Source organism: Zonotrichia leucophrys, chromosome 8 (assembly GCF_028769735.1).
Source record: "Zonotrichia leucophrys gambelii isolate GWCS_2022_RI chromosome 8, RI_Zleu_2.0, whole genome shotgun sequence".
Lineage (NCBI taxonomy): Eukaryota > Metazoa > Chordata > Aves > Passeriformes > Passerellidae > Zonotrichia > Zonotrichia leucophrys.
In genome coordinates, this window is record NC_088178.1 from 14,667,901 (window position 1) to 14,691,216 (window position 23,316).

The window sequence follows — 23,316 nt, forward strand, 5'->3', positions numbered from 1 at the left end:
CCCAGGTGTGTGGGGTGTGGCTCCTGGTCCCACCCAGGTGGGGCCATTGCCCGAGGACTCTTTGCTGGTGCAGGATGCAGAGGGAAGGAGTCAACCTCCTTCAGTGCTGGAGCCCACCTTGGCAGGCAAAGGTAAGGCAGCCTAAAAAAATGAATATGCTTGATTTTTTTTTTAATTTTGAAATAAGGCCTTTGAACCTAAAATTTTAGAGTTACTGTGAGTGTGAACCCTATGGTGAATTTGTCTCTGAGAGTAAAGCTGTAGCAAATAGTGGGAGAGTGGGGGGATGGGCGTGTGAAGAGCCCTTGAGCTGTCTTTATTTGACTTTCATCAGAAATAATTTTTTAAGCCTGATTTGAAAGGCTGCAAGGACAGATCTTGCAGATGCTGAAATGGAGGGATTGCTTTAGCCAACATATGGAAAATATTTACAGACCTTACACAATGGTGATATATAAGAGTAAACAGAATGTCAGATAAGCCCTGCATTCCTTTATTTTCACTTAAGACTTAGGAAAAAATGCATGCTTCTTTGCTAGCAGGGAGAGAGGAGGGCATGTTGGAGGGCAAACTGATCTGGAGAAAAATGTGCATGTTAAGCAAAGTGAATTATCAGCTTTAAAATTCCTAAATAATTCACGTGTCACGATGTCTCCTCCAAAGTCTGTGCAAAGGCTGATTTTTGTGGACTGGGAGCTTAGGTTTATGGCTCCATTTTCTGTCCACCTCCATTTAACTTGCAATTAGAAGTTCAAATATCAGAACTGCTCTGACCCTGCTCACGGCGGGAGTCGGGGATGTGTCTGTGCCAGCTGGGGAGGGGACAAGCCGGCCCCTAGCGCAGGTTAAGGCTGTTCTTCCTTTCCTTGGCGCCCAGAGCAGCACCGAGGATTTCTCGTGGCAGCCCAGGCTGGGACACTGAGGGCAGGAAGGCCGAGGGTCTCTGGGCGGCAGCTCCGCTGGGGCAGCAGCGCTGGGCCCGGCCCTGCCCCGGCCTGGGAGCCAAGGCCGGCCTTGGGCACTGGGCCTGAGCTCCCAGGCTGGGCTTTGCTGCTTGCGTTAGCCGTGGCTACATTTTTTGTGGCTTTATCCTCGTTCAGTGTCTCTATTGCATAAATATGTTTGCCTGCCCCCCGAGCTCCCCGGGATTGCCTGGGAGCATGGCACACGAACAGCACTGTGCCCAGCCGAGCAGCCGGGGGCATGGCCCAGGCAGGAAAGGCAGGGCAGGCTGACAGCTCCAAGGGGATGCAGCACAGCTGCCACAAAGGGTTTCTCATCCTCCTCAGTAATGATGCTTTTTATTTCTCTTTTTTGTTCTCTTTCAGAGGCAGTGTTGCTAATATATAGGAAATTCAATACATTGCTGGCTAGGTGAGGGAAAAATGCATCTTTGACCAAGTGTGTTACCAAAGTGGAGATCTTAAGAAATGTTAGCTTGTGCAAAATACTGGTGGTTTGAAACAATGACATTTTAAAATGTTGCTGGCCTAAGAACTTTCTTTGACTTTTGCTGTTGTTTCTTTTGGATATGCTTAGTTGTTTATCTAAGCAACTCTGGTCATTGAATGAGGTTTTAAGAGAAAAGGTAAGCAGAGGAAAGAAAATATTGCAGGCAAATACAAATAACTTCTGCTATAGCAACTACATTTCTTTCATTTTGAAACTCTGAGCCTATTTTAAAATATGTATTGATTCAGTAAAGTTTTTTGTGTTTCTAAAAAGAGCAGGATTGAGAATATTTACCCATACTGAAATGCTTAGGAACTACCTAAGGTTTGTTAGTTTTGGCACAGGCCTGCAAAGGCAGTCTAATGTCATCATGTTTGAAAAAGGAGGACAGTGGCAAAGGGTGATTGAAGTGCAGCATAAACTACACTTAATTACAGCTGTTAATTTACAGCACAATCTTCATTTTAATAAAAACAGGAGAATTGGTACACAGTGCTGGAAGAAAGCCTGAGGCAAAATCAGATTTAGCTGTGGATATCAATTAGGAAGAACAGACAATGTTTGCCATTGCTACGTACATATTTTGTTGCTTAACCTTTTCAAGATTTACCAATCTGTATGTTGGGTTGGGTTTTTTCAATTTTGCTTGTTTTGTTTTTTTTTAAAGGCCCGTCTGTAACTGTGTCTGAGGTACTTTTTATATGACTTTGGTGTCCTGGTCTGCTCTAAGTTCTGCTGACAAACACACACCAGGTCGCTTGCTGCCTGGTGCTCACTCAGTCAGTGCTGGGTCCAATAAGAACCAGCTGTGAATGCATCTGAGCTGTCTCTGATACAGTTCCAAGTCTGGAAAAAGTAATTCCTCCCTTTCTTTGCAGACAGTGTTGTGCAATGGCCTGAGCTCACTAAATTCTTCTGTAACCTAGGTAGTACATCTGCTTTAATGGCAACTGGCTTGTTGAGGCAATAGATGTTTGGGAGTTTTTTGCACCCTGAGCTCTGTTGATACCAACTCACCTTTTTATGCTGATGGAATTACAAGAAATCAGTACAACCATTACATCTTGGCCACTATTTCCATACTATTTTGCCAGCTAAGCAGAACTGAGAGACACTCTTTTCTGGCAGAACTCCAGGAATCAGGTTAATTCTGTTGCTCTGTACACACAAAACCACTGTTAGGGAGTTTCTGTTAGCTGCTTATAAAATGCTTTGAGGAAACATTTTATAGGACAGATTTCCTTAAGATGTGAAATGGTACCATGATCTAAGGTGGCTAATTATGAAACCATATGGAAAATCAAACGATAAAGCAAGAAAAACAACCCAGGCACTTTGGAATGTGGTATTGTAATGTTTCCTGAAAGGGGTGAGCTTGGCTAGCAAGATTTCCATCATTATCCCTTTCCTCTTCTGCCCACTACATGCCCTGGCTCTGTAGTGCTCTTGCAGGTGTTGTTTGTTGCAAAATACATCTAATCCCCAGGGAATCTTGATGCGTACTCAACATACAATAAGCTATTTGGGCCGACTGATCTCTATTTCTACTTTTGGAGTGAGAAGTTTGCTGTGGTTTTTCTTCACGAGGTTTCCATCTGCCTTAATAATTTTAGCGTTTACAGGTCTGCAGTTGTTGACAGCATTAACTGCCTTGTTTGTTCCCTTTCCTTCTGCAAGTAGCCTGATGTTACACAGAAACACCCTCTCAGCCACTTTGCTATTTTAGTATTCCAGTGAGCAGTGTAGTTTTCCTGGGCTGTTTATTCTCTGCAGCTGCACTCCAAAATGAAGGGTCCAAAATGAGGCCTGAAAGGTAGAATCAGTTAAAGCTTTCCAGTAGTACAGCATTAATATTTGTGCTTTATGTTCATAAAATACTAATGCTAAGAAAGTGGCCACAAATGTAGTTTACAACAGCACTTGCAATGTTAGCAGCCTGCAAGCTGGTCTATCTTTGTAACAAATAGTTATTCTAATTTCCCATCTCCTTTCCAGTTAATACAGCCTATATTCAGGGCCAGGATAATCAGCTCTCTGAGCTGGTGGAACTCTCTAAGATTTCCAAGAACTACATGCTCACAGCTCAGGACTAGCTTGGGTTTGGCAAGACAAATTATCAAAGTGCAAAAGCAGTAAGAATCAGCTCTTTAAAGAGCTCCAGTGATTTTAGGGAGGTGGCCCAGCTACAGCTAGGTTAAAAATTAGAAAAAGCCAAGGACTACAACTGGTGTAGAGGCAAAAAGTAGTTACAGAATGGAGGGGTGGCCTGCACAAGGACTTGGCAGTTTAGGAAATGACTGTTGAATGTGGAAAAGGGTTCTGCCCATGCCTGGTGTTATACTTGGGTTTAGGGTTAACAGAGAGACAAAGCCTCAGTAAATGCTGACCCCAGTCAGAACCTGCATTGTTGTTCCTGGCCTGAGCCCATGACCCCCCAGTTATGCCCAGAGGCATGAGCTGCCAGGGATCCAATGTTTGCACAGCCTATTCCTCCCTCTGATCCATATATAATAATGCCCACTTATGGCCCAGACAGATACTTCAGTATTTATTAATTTGTGTGGCTGATCTATTGTTTTGGTTACCCTTTTGCATTCTATCCCTGCTTGGAGCTGTCTCTCTCCTAACCCTGGGAATGGGCTGAACCTCAACTTGTGGCCACCAGGCATGACCCAGAGGCCGTGGGTGAAATCCTTGTGCAGCCAACCTCCTGTTCTGGCAGCCCTTTTCCATCCCACAGCAGTCAGAGCTGTTCTTTCAAGGCAGTGAGCAGGCTGGGTGGTGATCATCCAGGCCTCATTACATCATGGTCCTAAGAACAAGTACATTACAAAGAGAAGAGAAGAAATGCCTTTTCTCCAGGCCTATTCTGCTTGGCAGACAGACAACTTCTACACTGGTCTGTACTGAGGCTTGCTGTAGCTACTGACAGAGCCTTCCCCAAAACCTCCCTGTCATGGTCACAGTTTGTGTTCTTCTTGAAAAATGGCCTCTCTGGTGGGACAGTTGGCATGTCCTTTCTCCAGGCTCACAACTTCAGAAGGTTGAAAAAGTGTGATATTTCAGGACTGTTGTTCTGTGTTCAGAAACTTCATTTTAAATGTAGCCTTGAATAAATGATTACTGACTCCAGCCACTCAGCTGGGGACCAAAGCACTGTCAAGGTCATGGAAACATGCTAACAAATGTGATGCTGACCAAACGTCTAGTACATCGTGTCACATTTTTGAGAAATGTCACAAGGTAAAATATTCATTCTTTGGCAAGGGGACGTCTCAGCTAGGAGGTGCCAAAGGAATTCACAAAGTTTTGGAAATCTCTACACATCCCTTTCTCTAGGGAAAGAGAGAACTCAAACATGAGTTTGAGCATGACTGTTTACATCTCAAAATAAAAGCTGGAAACCCAACAAGGACACACAAATTTCAAGAGAGTTTGTTGCCACAATTAGCACTCTGTGGAATATTGATTCTGAAGCTGTTGAACCTGTTCTCAGGGGTCTGTTTTGTTATTTATATTCTAGGGTTTGCATTGTATAATCTAATTGGAATTTGCAAGATTGTTATGCATGTTTATTTATAAAAATCAAGGCTGTGTACTAAGATTTTTAGTACTCTTCTGTGCTAACATAGATATGATCAGGGTGTGTTTAACAGTCCAGTCACTGTTAACTCAAGGGGAAGCAGGTAACCCTACCTGGCCTTGGATGAAACAGCTAAGATCAATTAAAGTATAGAAGGTCATTAGAGCAACTTCTCCTTGAAGTATTTCTGAGCTAACAACTGATACAAATTCTGATGTGAAAGACTGCACTTTGTTCAGCAATGGTCCCCCACACTGACTCACCGTGCTATCAGAATTATTATTTGGTAGTTTAGCACTCTTCCCCTGGGGCTGGTGGTGTGTTTGGTGTAAGCACAGGTGTGCTGCAGCACAACACTGTCTATAGCAGCAGTACCTGGATCTTCACAGCCTCCCTCTACTCTGCTCTGGAAAATAAAGTGGATCACAGCTCTGAGGATCCTTAAGTATATTGTGCAGTACTCCACCCGTCCCCATTGCTGTGGGCACTTGGGCATCCAAGAGGTTGCCATAGTCTGTACACTTCCCAGCCTCTGGGTCCTCCCCTGCCTCTGTTTGGGTGGAAAACTGAATGAATTTTATTTTAACAACTAAGGAAAGGTGATTTAGGGACATTCAAAATGTACTCTGCTGCAGCTCCTGGGAAGAGTTGGTATTTTCCGTGCTGGTGAATTAGCCAAAACTGGTGGCAAGAACTGGTGGAAATTAATTCCCCCAGGTAACTGGGGAAGGCAGATTCTTTTGTTTGAACTTGTTGTGAGCATTTGTCGTGTTAATAACATGGCATCAATTGCTTCCCTTTTGTTTCTCCCTAACTGCTTTCCTCAGGCATTCCTGCTCTTAATCAGGCTTATTTCCCCATGCATCCATATGCATTTTTCTCCTGACCTTTCTGTTGTCTTTTTTTTTTTTTATAATTTTAGTTTCTTCTCTTTTTTTCTTTAGTTTTATTTTCTTCCCACAACACTCGTTTGCTTTCTATCCCCATGCCCTGTTGGCTGTGGTATTCAGTCAATGCTACAATTCAGGCCTTCTGATCACATCTGTTAAAATCTCATTATTGAGCTGGCTATCTTGTACTCAGGCTTGCTGAAGCTTTGTGGTGCAGGGTTTGCAGCAGAAGCTCAGAGAGAGCAAGCTGCTCCAGGTACTTCCCCTGCTTCTCTAGTGGGTGCTGAAACCCATGTCAAAGTGTATGCAAGAAAAGACAAGTTGTTCATTTTAGCTGTCATAAATTGGGCATGGATTAATGGTCTCTGATCTGAATAGCAGTTACTGTAGGATTAACCAAAGCTTCAAGGACAGCTACAAACAACTTACTCTCCTTAATCAAATCAGAGGGATTTATTGAATGGATTCCCAAGACAAAATTGAAGAGTGCTGATGAAATTACAGTAGTTGCCACCATGGACTTCACACAAACTCTTAATCAGCCTGTCATTTCATACCCCCATTAAAGAACAAAAAGTGAAGCTGGGTGCCATTTCTCCTCTGAGGGTTTTCTGTCCACCAAAAAGCTCCAGGCTAGCACCCAATATGTAAATTCCGTTTATGTCACCCACTATTTTGTGTCTTTGCTGATTTATGTCCTACTTGAGTGAATAATGCCTTGTACTAAAATTGATTGGCAGATTGTTGGTTGTCCTTAACCTCTGGTGTTTCTGAGGGTGTTGAACCATTAGCAGTGCTGGGAAGAAGCAGAAGTTAGCCAGGAACTGGTATTTCATCATGTCACTGTGGTGGTATGAGCTTGCTGATAGCCCGTGATGATGGATCAGGACAGCCGGCCTTGGAGAAAGTCTTGCCTGTTTAAGGACTAACATGAGGAGAGGCAAGATAGCTGTCATGCCTCCAGGCTGTTTCTGTGTAAGAGAAACAGACCACTGGGCTGTTTTGCCAGTTAGGATGGAAAGTGTTTTTGGTTTATGTCTCATATAAATAATAAAAGTAATAAAAAGACACAAATACCTCACCGCAAATGAAGCAGTCAGGAACAAATTTGAGAGAAAAACAAATAGCTGACCAAAGCTCATTAACCACTCGGACTGAAGTCTGGCTTCAGTCTGCAATAAAGGGCTTTATTAGCCTCTACACTTGATGTGCTCCGTTGATTTAAGCACCTAGGGTTTTTTTTCCTGCTTCTGGCAAAAACAAGAATTGATGAGGGTAATGGTGCTCATGAATGCCCCTCACTGGGGAGGAGAAGGGTGCCAGGACTCCTCTTGTTCACTCTTGTCTGTGCCCAGAAGGCCAGTCAGTGCTTGCTCTGTTAGGAGACGCTGGCAGGAGCGTGTGTTTCCTTGGCAGAAGTGCAACCTGTTACACACACACAATAGTACACAATGTCCTGTTTCCTCAAACTGGAAATGAGTGCAATGCTGTTTCCTTGCTCAGACATCCAAGGCTGCCCCCCAGAGAGTGCAGTGCTGAGTGCCAGCCCCCAGCTCCAGGTACCGGTGGCCAGGCTGGGGCTGGGCTCCCCCAGCTGCACCCTGACACTGCTCTGCTCCCCGAGGGAGCTGCTGAAGCCGAGACATGCAAACAGTCTAAATCTTCATCTAGCAGCCTATATCCTGGCCAGTGGCTTCTGGTGTCTGTTTCTTCAAAATGCAGAGCTATTAAATTTATTTAGCTACTTTATTTAGATCAAATATAGTTTTATGGTGTCTTGTAGTATGTGAAGGTTGTTGTCATCTCCTCACAGTCTTTTGTCAAAGCTTTTCTTGCAATGGTTGACTGTGTTAATGAGGACCAATTAATATTTAGGTCCTCTTTTTAAAAAAAGATACTTATCTTTAAATATGTGTTTTTCTGCCTGTGTGTGGTTCACAGAAGTCAGCCTTATTGAATGCTGAAGAAGACATCCTGGGCACTTTCTGGTGATATAAGCTGCCATTAGCAGAAACATATCAAATTCATCAGCAGACAACAGGAGTTCTTAAGTGCTTAGGAAAGATTGTATTAGTTAGTGTACATATTTTAGTTATTACTACACTTCTGACCTTTATTAGATGATTACTTCACACAAGAAAACTCGCAGACCAGCCGTGCTGCACCAGTGTGGAGGGTAAGGACAGCTGTCTCTTTGCTCTAGGAAAAAACTTATTAAAACTATAGCATTTGGTTGCAAAAGAATCTACCTGGGTATTTCCTTGAGAGGAATGAATTTTGGGTCTGCAAAAAGAGGCAAGCAATTTTCAAATGCCTTGGTCTGGTGCGTGGTGCACCAGCTGGGTGACACTGCAGGGTGCACCCCTGGCTGTGGGTGCCAGTGGAGAAAAAGCTGAGACTGAGCAGACTACCAGGGTTTGTCTGAAGACATTTTTTCCAGATACCAGGAACTATAATATTTCCTGACTTCCTTGAAATGCTGAGTGCTAAAATAAGTGTTGTAGATGGAAAAACTTAAGGAGAACACACAAGCAACGATCAAATTGAGCAGAGGCCCAAATTTCACATTTTAGGTTTCCTTCAGAAAGAGGAATTATATAAGAAAGATGAAGATCAATGTGATGACACTTCAGGAAAAACAAGAAAAAACTCTGTGGGATATATATTACCCCAAAGAAAACCTACAGCCTTTATGAGTCTCAAAACTAAAACATTTTTTACTGAATACAATAAATCAGGTTTTCAGGATAGAACAAATAATATTTGAAGTTGAGGGAAGCAACAGTTGTGTGCTTTGGAAGACAGGGCCAGCAGAGGATGGTGCAGCCTGCTTGCCAGGACAGAGCCTCCTGGGACATGTGCCATAAGGCACCGATCAATCGGCTGTTGCAGCCTTCTCAGGAATCTCTCTGTGGAATTTGTGCAACATATACTTGTCACAATTTATACTATGGTTTAAAAGCAATTATAATAACTTGTGATTACAAATTTTTCTGCATAATTAACTTGAGTTTTAAGTTATAAATTTCAAGTGGCTTGGATATTCCTTGTAAAGAAAGCCCTGCCTCTCTAGAGGTCAGCCGAGGTGTTGGGGCTGGAGTTTCCTGGATAAGTGGGAAGCAGTGTCTGATGCTGTCTTCCCATGCTCTCTTTGGGAATGTTCTACTCCAAGACCATGTTAGACATGTTAGCCCTGAGCACCCTGCACAGGCTGTCTTCTCCCCTCTCTGCAAAATCTCTTGGAGGGTGTGTGTCAAGGTGGATATGTCCATTTTGTAGTTCTTTATTCTGTGGGATCTGTGCCGGAATACTGCAGGGATGCCTCCTGTTGTATCGCAGAATTTTGAAAAACTGAAAGAAAAAACCATGCAAAACATAACCCTACAGTTTCTCAGAGGAGCAAAAATGCTCTAACTGAAATGAGGCCTGGAAATGCACAAGTTATTTAGTCACCTTCTATCTGACATTCTTTCTCTCTTACCACAGCACATTTCCCTCATAGGTGAAGGCACTGTCAGCACTTCATTGCAGTTAGCTTGGGTGCACTGGGAAAGGCTTTTAACGAGGCAGCTTAATCCTGCCTGCTCCCAGGAGTGCAGCTGACAGCAAGGAGTTGTGTGCCAGAGAGGCAAAGATGTGGAGTTTGCAGGGAAGTGTGAGCACTGTGTAAATAATCCTGTGGATCTGTTGTGTATGTTCTGGATATTGATTATTATAGAAGTTTACTTTGAAGTGAGCAGGAAAAGAGACTTATCAATGGCTTGAATCTGATGGTTGCTGAATGCTCTCAGTTCTCTAAGGAGCTTGAAAAGTTGGTTCCTGTTGCTTGTTACTGTTCCCTCCTTTAATCAGTATTCTCTTGTGAGGTTTTATTTTATCTTTATTTATGGATGTGTTTTTTGTCTGGGATGTTAATTGAAAGCTTTTTTATAAACATGACAGGCATGCATGCTAAGCATGGAAGCTGTGTACCCACAAAGGCTACAGAGAATTTTAAACAGAGGAGTCAGGAGTGCCATTGGGTAGGGACAGACTGTTGTGCATGCAAGGCATCTGTTTTGGGGAATCTGCTGTGAAATTGATTTTTGGGAAAAAAATTTGTTTCTTCAGAAAGAGAGAGTTTGTCAGCATGAGACTATCAGATCACACTGAGGAAAAACTGAGAAAACAGAAGAATGCTTTTTCCCCTTTGTTTTAAGGGGCAGCAAGTTTCTTTGCAAAAGCAGAATCAAGTTTGGAAAGCAGGGCTATGCTCTGTGGGACTGTGTGTTTTTTGCACCCCTTGGCTGCACCAAGATGTCCAAAATGTTAAAGGGTTCTTAGTCTGACATTGCTAATGCTTGTAAGAACAGACAGAGTGCAACTCTTCTCTCATTGAAAGCTTCTTTTAATAGCCTTGTGCAAAGCTCTCTAAAGGCAGTGGAAATGTTCTAACAGCTAACCTCAGTGGGCACTGAGCCAGGTAATACATCACTTCTGCCCTAGTCACCTGCAGATGTGCAGAAATAACATGCAGTAGAATGTGCTTAAAATGTGCAGCACAGGTTAGGAGTTTTTTATAATCTGTAACATCCTCCTTGTAAGAACTGGAACACAATGCAATCCTTCTAAAAACATTAAAAGACCCCCAAAACCCACCAGCACACACCAACAAAAAAAAACCATATCTACAACCAAACAAAAACTCCTCAGCAAACAAAACAAAAAATAAAACAAAAAAACACCTCCAAACCGCCAAAAATATTGAAGGCAAATCCTGAAGATTCGCTTCTGAAAAACATGTTTATTGTGTGAAAACGGGAGTCCAAAATCAGCCCAGAGAAGTTCCATGACATTAAAAGAAAACAGAATTTCCTGCTGTAATACAGCAGATGGGGAGGCTGTGAGCCACTGTATTTGGAAAGAACAGGTATATGAGCAAATGGATTACAAGTCCTTTATAAACTTGCTCTCTCAAGCTGAAGTTGCCTCTCTGGGAAATAGAGATATATAACTCCTGTGGCCAAGACAGGTAAAAAGCAACTGGCCTGGTGTTTTAATTCTCCTTCAACCTTCAGATAAAAAACTGCCTCTAAAGCAAGGCTTGTTAGGGAATGAAAGATGCATCTAGTGATCAAACAAGAGGTGACCATGCTGTTCTCCGTGTAGGATTTGGTGACAAGTTGCTGAGAGTGATTTCAGCCCTAAGATGTCTGTACAGAAGTTTTTTCAAAGATCCCTGGCCACTTAGCTTGGCAAATCCAGTCTTAATCAAGTTATGAGAAGTATTACTTAACCTAAAGATGTCAAAAAATTATTTGTGTAGTTAAACCAAAATGATGGAAGAATAAGTTATGGCAAATAACCATGTTAAATGAGGGTCAGGTTGCTCTCTTAATCAAATAACTTTGCCAAATATTTACTAAAATAGGACAGACTCTTGTAAAAGTATAAATAGTTTGTTAGTTATTTAAATAAAAGATCCTTACAAGCCTTATTTGGTATGATTCTTTGATAGTGTTTATGAGGGGGGTTTTAATAGCAAGATCTCCATTGTGATTTTTCACTAGTGAAAAGTAGTTAAGTTTTTTTTTTTCCTGACAAAGTAGACTTTTGCTATGAAAATCTGATAGAAAATATACTACTTTGTAAATTATGAGATTGTAAGCACTCCATACATGAACTTTAGCACTAAATAAATATTTAATTAGAAAGGGTGTTGCCATTTTTGGATTTTGTCTAGGTATTTTGTTGCCATTTTGCAATAGGCAGGTTCTGAATCCCTGATAACAAAATACTTAGATATGTGTGGAGAAGGGGGAAGGTTCTGGAACAAAAGCTTACAGTCTTTTACCCAAACATGTTCTTTGTGCATGTTTGTATTTGCAGAACAGGATATATTCGGAACAGATGAGACAGATATTTTAAAAATGTAATATTAGGGAATATACATAAAGTAATGCAACACGAATATTGAGAGTAAATGTGCACATTTTTAGTCTCCCTGGTCTTGTGGAGTGGGGAATGCCTGTATTCATGTCTTGTTCTGTCCTGTTATGTGCAATTTACAATATTCCTTAAAAGAGCCCCGCAGAAAAGAGTTAGAAGATACAAATTACTCTCTAATAGTATGGAAGTCCTGCATAAGAAAATTAGAGAACTTTAAGAAGCTAAAAGTAAAGGATAATTACATTTTGAACACTTCTTAATTAATTCTCTGATTCAGTTTTGGTGCTGTAGGTGTTAATACCACACATCCATTGTAATTACAAATGGGATGAGGATGGGCAAGTGTCAAAAAATCCTGGTGTGAATGGATAAATCAGAAAACATCCCGGATTAGGCAACAATTGCTCATCAGATTAACCTGAATAATCTTCTTGGTTATCCTATGTCTAGTATATATCAAGTTTTTGCAACCACAGTCCAGCTTAGCTGAATGGGGGACTCTTGGGACAGCAAAAGTTACATGAAAAAGGTGGGGTTGTGTTACAGACAGACTAAAACAAAGATTCAACAATACTTTCAGCCAATCTGTGTACAAAAAACAAATTGGCCTGATGTATTGAGGGCTGATCTCTCTGGCTGCTGATTTGAAAGTAGGATTATGTCAGTATCTAAATCTTGCTGCTATTTTTAATATTCTGATTATGTAACCTGTAGTTGTGATGGTGAGAATTTATATGGGTATTTCTATATTTATATTCATATCTTTGGCCTTGGTGGAAGTGGCAATAAGTTTTACCAGCACTATCGACTTCTGCTTTCTAGTTTTCCTCTTTTTGTCCAACCTTGCTGAGGCATCTATCAGAGTTAGGTGCATATTGTACTGAGGCACTGTCACAAGGATAGAAGCATTAATTTCTTTCTGGATGTGAAAATGACCTGCTCTGAAGGGACTTCAACTCCACAGAAATAGCTGGAACTATTGGAAATTACTGATTCCGAGAAGGGATTGAGCCTGGTGCTCTCCAGAGAACCAACCAGAGTCCCAGCAGCCAGCCACCAGAAGCCAGAACCATGAATAAAAATGGGGGCTACTCACTTTATTTTACAGAGGCTCCATCCTGACCTCCTGTCTGTCTGCATATCATAAGGAGTAATAAGATATAAATTTATATTTTCAGTTGAAGATCAATTCCATCCATACAACCAAAAAAATGTGGAGTATACTTCATTCCCTGCAGTCACCCAAGTGGAAAATACAGCTAGTTAAGAGCTAGACTGCCATCTAACTCTGAGCATAATACCCTATAATATTGTTGCAAAAGTCTGGAAGTTTTCCAGTATGTGATCAGATTATTTGAGTCCAAATGATACCTAAGCAAGTGAGTCAATAAAGAGATTAATCATAGATGAAGCAACTAAAAACATGTCAAACAACTGAAAAAGGACCAGTAGAAAATGGAAACAAAACATAAGGAGTGCAAAACCATAGCAACAGTCAGTGTTGCTGGCTACAATAGGCTTGTGTTAACTAGAAATAGAACAAAGTAATGCAAGGGATCGGAAAATAAAAGATAAAGGCAGTTTCAGTATTTTCTGTTATAAACCATACCATTTATGGAGTAATACAGCAGAAAGCAGTACAGTTTAAACAAACAGTGTAAAAATGGGAATAGATAATTCTGTGAATGAAATGCATTCTACATTTTAAACTATTCAGAGAGAGAAAATTCGAAGTGTTAGCAGTTTTTTGCTTAAAAAAGGAAATACTGCTGATGCAAGCAGATTGTGCTGGACTTTTCCTGTGCAAACATCTGCAAAATAATCAGTCATGATTAAATGGCAATTTTTAACTGGTGACACTGTTTATATGAAAAGCAATTTCAGTGCTAAAGCCTTGTGGAATATAATGGTAAAGTGAGATGTCTTTTTCAGCAAAAGTGAGACAAGCATTAGCACCAAACTCTTAATACTCAAAAAATTAGGGAAAAAACCAGAAAACCTGAAAATAGACAACCGAAAAGAAAGTGAACTGCAACATTTTGCAGTTCTGTTAATGTGTTTCAAGTGGCTGGGAGTTTGCCAGTACAATGTACAAGGTGGCTCTGCTTCAGGAGATTTTAAAGCCTGGACATGCCTTATCCCTGTAAGTATTCTCAGAGAGTTGAGGGTGTAGAAATCAATCTGGGTGCTGATGCCATGCCTCAGGCTTTCTGCTCCCAGGTTTCCTAATATGCCTGTGGGTGGATCTCTTGCTATTTAATGTGCTCTTTTATACATATTAGAGGTAGTCCTCTTGTGGGGAAGAAATTTGAGTCTGTCCCATGGGACATCTATTAACAAATCTTAGAGGTTTCTACTCTTTAGCAGTTTTGGTAGAAAAAGTCAGATGTGGGTTAGTGGATAAACAAGAGATGGATGTACAAACAGTACAATCACTAAAACCTCCTTACTGCAGGAGATCAGACCTAAAGCCAAGGCCTGCTAGGTAATGTGCAAGGAGAAATGTATCAGTTGTTTAACTGAAGGGTGTGTTGAGTGAAAGAACATGCTTTGGGATGGGGAAATAAACAGCTGGGACTCATTTGATTGTAACACTCAAAGCACCAGACAGTAGTGTCAGAATTTCTGCAAAGCCAAGGAATCCTCAAGAGACAATGTTCATCTGCTGACTTGAATGGAGTAGTGGGAAGAATAGCATCAGCCAAATTACTTAAACCTAGCTATGCTCCAGTGAATAGTATTTGATGAGGCAAATTCTAGAATTTTCACTATAAACAAATTGTTTGTACAGCATCAATTTCTGTCTTTTCCTAATGTTTTGTACCCAGTGTTCCTCTGGACACAAATGAAAATATTTGGTGGGGACACAATATGTTTTGAGAAAAGATTCCTGAAATGCACAAAAGCAGCTAAAACTAGTGTTATGTCTTTGGAATTGAGACAGATCTCCCTTTTTTTTTTTTTTTTAATAGATAGATAACATTGATACTGGGCAAGTACAGAGATGGGAAAGCCTGAAACAAACAGGAAAATTGAGCAATTCCAGTCATGCTAGTGCCCTACAATGGAGGAGATGCTTCTTGCATGTTTACTTTTATGTGGAATTCCTTTCTTAATAATATAGGCAAAACTGTTTTGCTGTCTTTTCAAAGGTGAGGATGGATGGGAAAGTGAGCTGGTTTTAAAACACCTTATCAGTGTTGTTATTTTATCAAAAAAATCAAACTCTTAATCAGCTATTTCTGATCTGAACTTCAGGCTTTGGCACCCACACAACTGCAGTTGTACAACCACTAAAATAAAAATTTCCAGAAAAATATTTTTTCAAAGGCATTGAGCAGAGCAGAAGAGAATTTTTTTTTTAATTGCAAAGAAGGAAACCATGGAACTGTGGTAGTATATTTTCTCTATACATGCATGGGGGGGATTCTGATGTGTCCTTTTCAATGGCAGTGTGTTATCCATGAATTTGGATTAAATGAGCTTGAAAGTATAGTTTGATGCATTTGCTCTTCTAGCAAGGCCTATCAGAAAGAAAATCATGTCTCTCCCACAGTCTAGCCCCTTCATCCCCCTGTGTTCTCCCTGTAGTTCATTATCCCCCAGGTTGTGCTGGTGCAGTGGTGAGATGCTCTGCCTCTCTAAGGGGACACAGTGGGTGCTCCATTGTTTGTGGTTCACTCTGCAGCAAGGTCAAAAAAAACAGTTGTGCCAGTGTGACAGAGTGGGGGTAGGAGGGCAGATGTTCTTCTGCAGGAGGGATCCTCTTAAAGCAAGAATGTTTGTGGAGGAAAGGTGGTTTTGCTGCATGTTTCAGGCATTGCATCTCAAGATTTTGAAATCTGTAGATTGCTGTCACAGTCTAGAAAGTAAACCTAGTGAAACCGCCATTGATCATACCATGCGCTTCATTTTTTTGAGTGATTTGAGGAAACTCACTAAAAGCTGCGTGCTGTATTCTGGCCATAAGGGTCTATGGCACTTCCCTGTAGGACATAAGGATTACCCTTCAATTCCTACCTTATTTAAGCTTTAACTTGATGCAGAACTGTTGTTGGAGTCTACGGACAGCTCAGTCAAATCTGTTCTGGAGGAGTCTCAGAGCAAAGAAATGGGGATATTAGTCACACCAGCTTGCCAGGAGACTTTGCCTTATATGTCATGCAGGAATTGCAAAGGGGAACTTTGGATTTGTGGTACTGTGCACAGCTACAGAAGTACACGAATAGCAGCAACAGCAGAAGGCACAAGTGAGTCAGTGTTGGAGTTGGTGTTCCCCCACAAAGCCAGGATCTGGTGGCTGACTCTGTTGCTGCTTTGCGCTTTGACAGAAAATGTACTCTCAGGCAATACTGTTCTGTGATGGCTGGGTCCTGTGTGCTCTGACATGTCTCTGCCCTGAATTTCTTGTTCAAAGAAAGGTTTATATTCAAGAACTCTCTTTATGAGTCATCTTTCTCATCTAAGAGGAGGTGGCCTGTGCAGGGAGGCGGTACCCTGGTGCAGTGACCTGAGCTTGGTGATGAGAGATGCAGAGTTTGGACAGGGGCCCTGGCTTTTTGCATCTGTGAAATCTGAGTATGCTCAAGGCTTTTGGAGAGATGAAGGTTCTGGGAGGAATGTGCATGTGTTACCTATGTGCCCCAGGTGGGTTAAAGTAGCTTCGTTACCATGAGAGGAATGGGGAAACAGACTCAGTTCCTCCCATGGCAGCTGCTGACATGTAGAGGTGGGCAAAATGGGATCCCTCATACATGCTGGCATCTCATTTAACATCTTGGTTGTATTATTATTTTGCTTAGATTTATAAACACCAAGTACTGAACAAATACTAGATTTTTGTGGGTTTTCCCCACGCAGAAACACCCACAATTCTCTCTGTAGCATAACATCACTTTCCTTCAGGGCAACTGTTGTCAGGAACAATCAGTATGGCCAAGTATTTCCCACTGCCTCCACCCAGTCAGGAGACTGTTGAACAAATCTGATTTAGCCTGCACTCAGATGGAAGCAGGATACTGAGGGAGTTTAGGGTTTTTTCCTCTTCAAAGAAATAAACAGACTTGTTAAACTTAAAAAATCTAATTGATTCCAGCTTCAGAAGTGCAAAAAAGATCTATAGAACTAAAGTGTCACTCTTTGATTTTTCTCTATGAGACAGTAGTTATAAATATTTTAGAATTTAAGTTTTTTGAATGCTGATGATTATAAAAATCAATTATACTCAGGCAAATTAAACTCTTCCCTATGAGGATCTTTTGATAAGTCAGGATTTTTTTCCCTCTGGAAATGAAAACTTCCTACTGAGACACTGGCCAGCATTTTCACTGCCATGTTTTGGGCTAGGGACTTGAGCTAGCACTAATCTTACCAAATATCTATTCGACAGAATAGAATGCATCCTCAAAGGAAAGTAAGGAAGTTTAACTGAAGTAATCTATTATGAACATAAATTGATTTCAGGATAAATTTTCAATGCTAAAGAATATCATCCCTGAGGTTTTGCAGCTATTCACTGGGAATCTTAGTAAGATACAAACAGATTTGGGTTAAAAGCCAGACATATAACAGCTGTGTTGTTGGAAAATTAGGAATCCTATTCTAAATATTTTAAGCCAAAAGAAATGTTTTTAAAAATCTGCTATGCTTCAAAATTGTCTCATGTGGGCAATTTCATTATCTTTAGGGGAACAAGGACTATTTAACTGTTTCTGGATCTTGTCCTTAACTGGTGACATATTTATATATTCCCAATTCAGGAAGCAAAAAAAGTTGAGAAACCCTTGTGTTCTAGAGATTATAATTGAAGTTACTAGTGTCACTTACAAAAGTTGCTCTTTTTAAAATACAAAACTCCCCTCTATTGTCAAAAAAAAAAAAACACAACAGGATTTAATTTCCAACTTCAACAAAACCAAGAAATCTAGGTAATTCTTAGGGTTTTTAAAATTAGTGAAGCACACGGGCAGCAATGGGTGGAGGAGCTTGTATTTCCCTTTTCTTCAGCACAGGAGGAGCTCCATCAGTCAGAGTCCTGAGCCAGGTCACAGGGAAGCAGCAGAGAAGCAGATGTGAGCTACAGGGCCAGTGTGTTGTGTTTTCTTACAGGAAATGGGCCATTTCTGGGAGAAACAAGGGCATAGAAGAATGTTAGTTGTTCCTCATGGGCTCCATGCTGATGAACTCTGTTCATCACGGTCTCATCAGCACTGAAAAGAGATGTCATTTACCAGTTCCTTGCTGGGTGGCACACACTGCTGAAACCCTCAGACTGGGAAGAAAGGATCATACCTGGATGCTTCTTCAATTATGAAGAGCTGCTCTGTGTTCTAGCATGAAGAAAGTGATCTCTGCTTGGAGAGGCAGAAATGAGGAGGGTTGCTAATGCATGACTGCTGTATAACATTTTGTGACAAGTGACGCTGGTGGTAACTGGAGCACTTGCTTGGGTATGAAATAGGGTGAAATTTAAGGAGAAGCAGGATTTGGAAGGTCTGGTCTTCCAGGAAGAGCAGGTGTGTGGATTCTGCCACCAACACTGTAGGAACCCCCTTTGCAGGGAACTTTGTATAGTTGGAGACTTCTATTCTGCCTTCTGTACTAGCTAAACTTAAAAGAATTCACAATTTTATTTGTACAGTTTATTCAAAATCATCCAACCATCCATCTCCCCCTTACAGAGTTCCCAAGGGTGGAGATAACCCTGCCTTAAACAGGCAGTGTGAAACTTCTTATCACTGCTATACTCAAGCTTTCATGCAAAAAGTAAACCACATGTCTTGGAGGGGAGGAGTGGACATGTGTTTCTGTATTTCCACTGATGAACGTGGCTGTTTATGATTTGGTGCAGCAATTCAGCCCAACTCTTTCAGGGACAGGGGATTTGCAAACATTTTCTGTATTTCACATTTCTGAAATGTGGGGTCCTCTATGGAGTCTCTTGTTGCTTAATGCATTTCCACAGTGCTCTGAGTGTTCAGAGAGGGCAGGTATCTTGCCAGGGTCAGTGGGCCTGTCCTAACCCAGGACTCTAGGGCTGGGCAGCCTGTCCTGATGCAACATCTCCAGATGTTTGGAAACATCTGGGCTCCTTGGTGCCAGAGCTTGAGAACAAGGCAGCCCTTTGTAGATCTCAAAAGTAAACCCAGCTCCCCTTTCATTGCTCGTAGCAGACACCTGATTAGAAATCAAGCAGTTTGGAAATATTTGGAGTGTAGAGAAGCTGGGATAGGAGTTAGAAGAGAAGGACCAGGGCAGGCTGACTTTTTTGAGTCCCATTCAGTTGGAATCCTGCTCTTGTGTGTTCTGCTGCAGCCCTGTAACACACAGGCCATCTGCCAACAGTGACCACTGTTAGGTGCAGTGTGCTGTCCTGACACACTCGATTTCAGCTGAGCCCCACTCTGCTGGCTTGGCAGGAGGCTTGCTTCAACGCCTGCCTTATTTTCCTTTTGCAAACTAACTCTTTAGTGGAATAATTACTGCACAAACTCCAAAGCCCAGCAAGCTGCTCTGCATTCCAGTTCCACAGGAAGTAAATTCTGATCTTGCCAAGTCTGCTCACTCCTCTGCGGCTGCCCGGCATCCCGGATCCCTGAGCCTGTCAGCAGCAGGGGTTACGTAACAGGCACACGCCAGGGCTGTGGCTTTTTATACAGAAAACCAGAAATGAATGAGTGTGATGTGGCAGGAAGCAGCTCGTATGAAAGGCCCAAATGGAGATTGAGAGATGACAGTAATATGTTTTCAATACTAAGTTAAAGCAATGAAACACTCACTTGAGCAGCAACTCTAAAGTCCCTGAAGCTGGTTTAAAAAGGTATAAATGAAGTAAACCTCAAAAATTGCATGGTCAATTTATTTGACAGCATGAGCTTAAATTACCCTAACAGCTGGTTTAAAAACTGCTCTCTTAAGAGAGAGACAGAAGTATTAAGGCAGCTGCCTTGCTTTTTGGAAACACGATGATAAAGGCAATAGGGTTACAATAGTAACAGCCTCCTGCAAGGAGATGAGCAGTTAAGGTTCGAACCACTATCTTGGGACCCTGAGTGCAGCCACCGGCCCTGGGGCTGTGTTTCAGCCCAAGCTTTGTCAGTGTGTTTGTCTCCAGCCTGGCCCTACCTCCTGGATGCACCTTGGATCTGCACTGTGGTCTTGCTTCCAGCTTCACCTCCTTTTGCTACTGCCTGGACCCTCTGCATAGACCCTCGACCTAATTTTATGTCCACTTCAGGGGCTGCTGATGTGCTGGCGCCCAGCTCCACCTGTCCTGGTCCCACATGGCCAGGCTGTGGTTTGTGTGTGAGGGCCCTGTCTGCACTGGGCCGCCTCTGGCCCACAGCCCTTCATGGAGCAGCCCTGCTCGTGCTGCTCTTCACTGGCCTTCAGTGGCGCTCCCTTGCTGCTGGATTGAAGCTGATGCTCGTGCCAGAGGCACTGGACCTGTCCCAGGGTGGGACACACCAGCCTCAGCAGTGTGGTGCTGAAAGGGTGATACACACCAACTCCGCAGCACTGTTGGGCTGAACTGCCCTGCCCATCACCAAACTGCTACAGAAGCTGATGGAAGTCAACTTCACCCTGTGCCATTTATGCTTCTCAAGGGGTAACAAAACTTCTCAAGGTGTCTGCCATGTAGTCAGACTAAGCCAATTGACAGCATGTTTCCTGACCTCTCTTTTCAGATCATATCTTTTTCCTGTGTACTGAGGGCATTGATTGCTTCTTGGGATGAGCTCAGGCTTTTGTTCAACAAATTTCCTGTTGCTGTGGGGGACCAGAGCAGGGGGAACAGTTTCTTTAGTGTTCTTCTTACAGTATTACCAGGCTTTGGGGTTCTTGCTGCAAGTCTGAACCTTGCTGATGTTTGTTGAAAATTATTTTATGTGGTGATATTTGGAGACCTTCAGAGTTGTAACGCAGATATGTTAGACTTGAACAAACAGAACTCTTAAGCAAAATACTCTCTGTATCATCTCTCCTTCTTGGGGGAAACAAGGAGGAAACTTTTGGGTTTTCCTGATCTAAATCAGGACCTGCAGCTCCAACAACACAGCAGTAGCTGAGCTTCACCTGTTTGGAAATGGAAATGCTATGTAAAAGCAAACCTATGTTTTGAGAGGAATATATAGTAAAATTTCGCGAAAATATCAGCAAATATTTTCAGATGATTTTTGGTCCTTTCAAAGTAGTAACTAGCATTTAGAGGGAGGAGTGGAAATATTGTGCCTGTCCTGTAGAATTAGAATCAAAACAGAGAAAAGATGGACGTGGAATTGGTAATAATTAATTTACCAGGATGCTACCACTCTCATTCAGTGTGCTCCAATAAAAAGTAAATGTAAATCCAGATTATGTCTGAGCACATGAAGAAATAAACAGTTCCTCTGTATTTCAGAGAAGAATGAACTTCTCATTGCGGTGGTTCCCAGTGGTTCCTCAGTTTACTCAGAGATGGTCACTGTCAGTACATTCTTTAAACATGAACTAAACTCGTTTTTGTTTTGAAATTATGTACTTCTATCATCATCAACACCCTAAGCGAGACACTTTGTAAACTTTTCTCATATTACAGTTTCATAATGATAAAACCAGACTAAAATACATATATATAAAATTTAGAAGATCATAAGGTACTGCCAGTATCTTTTGGGGGTAAATTCTCTGGATCCTCTGAAAGGATTGCTAACCTGATACTGCAGAATTCTGGTGCCTCAAGAAGTGCCCCATCTGAGCAATTACTTTAAAAGTATAGCTCTCTAGGGATGAGAAGAACTGTCTTACCTCTACCATTGTTTATTATTATGAAAGCTAATGGAAAAATCAGATTTGGAAAAGATATTATGCAGATTCTCTGCTACTAGAAATGCAGTGATTTTAGAAAAAAAATTATTCCCTTCTGCTATGGGTATCCTGTTTCTTTCCTTGTGCTTCACTGTGTCCTCTCTTTGTAAAGAGGCAATGGAATTTGTTTGAAAATCCAAGCAGGGCCTTGGTCATTTTTACCAGCCTGACTGGGCAGGTACAGCCAGCACTTACATAGGCTCTTGATCATTTTTAGACTGGTTTTAAAATCATTGTAGAGTTTAATAGAAGGAATTTCATAAATAGTGTAAAATTTCTTTTATACTTTTATAACTTTTATGTTTATTCTTTTTTTAAATTATAAATGAAAATATTTTCTAGTACACTTGAGTGCTCTGTATTGCATTAGTTCATATACCAATGGTTCAGATTGCTTGCACTTGCATGTGTGCATTCATCCCCATGATGGATGATCTTTTTCTGTGCAGCTGAAGTTTTTGGGGAACTAGTATGCTTCAGCAAACTTAACCGGGTAAAAAATGAAGAATGCGCAGTTTATCACTGTAAATTTCACATGTGAAGGGAGTAAATACATTTAACCTTTAAGAGAAATGCTTAGGCTTTCTCCCATAGATTCCTCTTAAACGAATCATTTAACTTGCTTCTTCATTGTATGCTTCAGAAACTAGAAAGGACTAGAAAATACTTTTTTTTTAAAATTGTGACAAAACTTGAGCATCTTCTGGCCCTCTTATGTCTTCCTCCCAAATGATATGTGCATCTGCAGCAATTTTTTTGAAAAACCAACTCTAAGAAAGATATTTTCAGTTTACCTTGATTAGCAAGTCAGTTGCTGTGTGTCTGGAGCACCAGGGAAGGATCTGTCTGCAGTTTGCCTTTGTAGTCAATAATCTTTTGCAGGAATACACTCATGTATTCACAGACTGCTTCTGTACCTCTGGCATGGACTTTTAACCAGCACATCTTGCAATCTGTTTCACAACCACCCTTGACTCCTGTATGTGTTGCTTGCCAACTGTAAATAGTGGACTGAATTTTACAATAGTGCTTGAGCATGCTCTTTGTATATGTCCTAATTCTGGAAAAAGTTGTGTTACCCAGGCCTCACTGTGGACTGTATTTCTGTACTAAATCTGAGCATGTGCTGGTGCCTTCAGCAGGCTGCTGCAAACCTGTCTTTAAAGCTTTCCTGCAAGTCAGACTATTCTGAAATTTGGCATGCAGCATTTGGAGTGGGTGCAGTTCTTTTTGCTCAATCCAGGTCTGTCTCCTGCTCTCTTTTTATAGCACAGGTTCCCTAGGGCAGAGGGAAGTTCCTAATTGCAAATCTGTCCTGCCAAGTGCTTGGCAGCCGGAGCTTCCCCCACGGTGGAGTCTATCTCTGAACTAGATAATGTCCATTTGGAAGAACCTGACATTTTAGGCTAGAAAAGGGCAAAGAGTTTTGAAGAATAACTTAGAGATTAAACTCAACTAACACACTTATTTATAGATAATGTGGATAAGACAATTTTAAACACACGATTGGTTGAAAAGAATGTCTTGTAATAAAATCTGTATTTTTTTCCTTTCTCTTGCATTTCTTGTCTTTGGCTGCTATTGCTTTATTGTGGCATTTTAGGATATTTGGGTGAA

At 41.5% G+C, this 23,316-nt stretch overlaps 1 protein-coding gene across 6 annotated transcripts in view; it reads left to right on the top strand.

The window, feature by feature from the left end:
• Positions 1-23,316, top strand: part of HFM1 (helicase for meiosis 1) — a 98,986-nt gene continuing 75,670 nt past the window's right edge. For all 6 annotated transcript variants that reach the window (XR_010441215.1, XR_010441216.1, XR_010441217.1 and 3 more), the window contains exon 1: positions 1-131. The gene's annotated coding sequence lies outside the window, so the exon portion shown is untranslated. The remainder of the gene's footprint in view (positions 132-23,316) is intronic.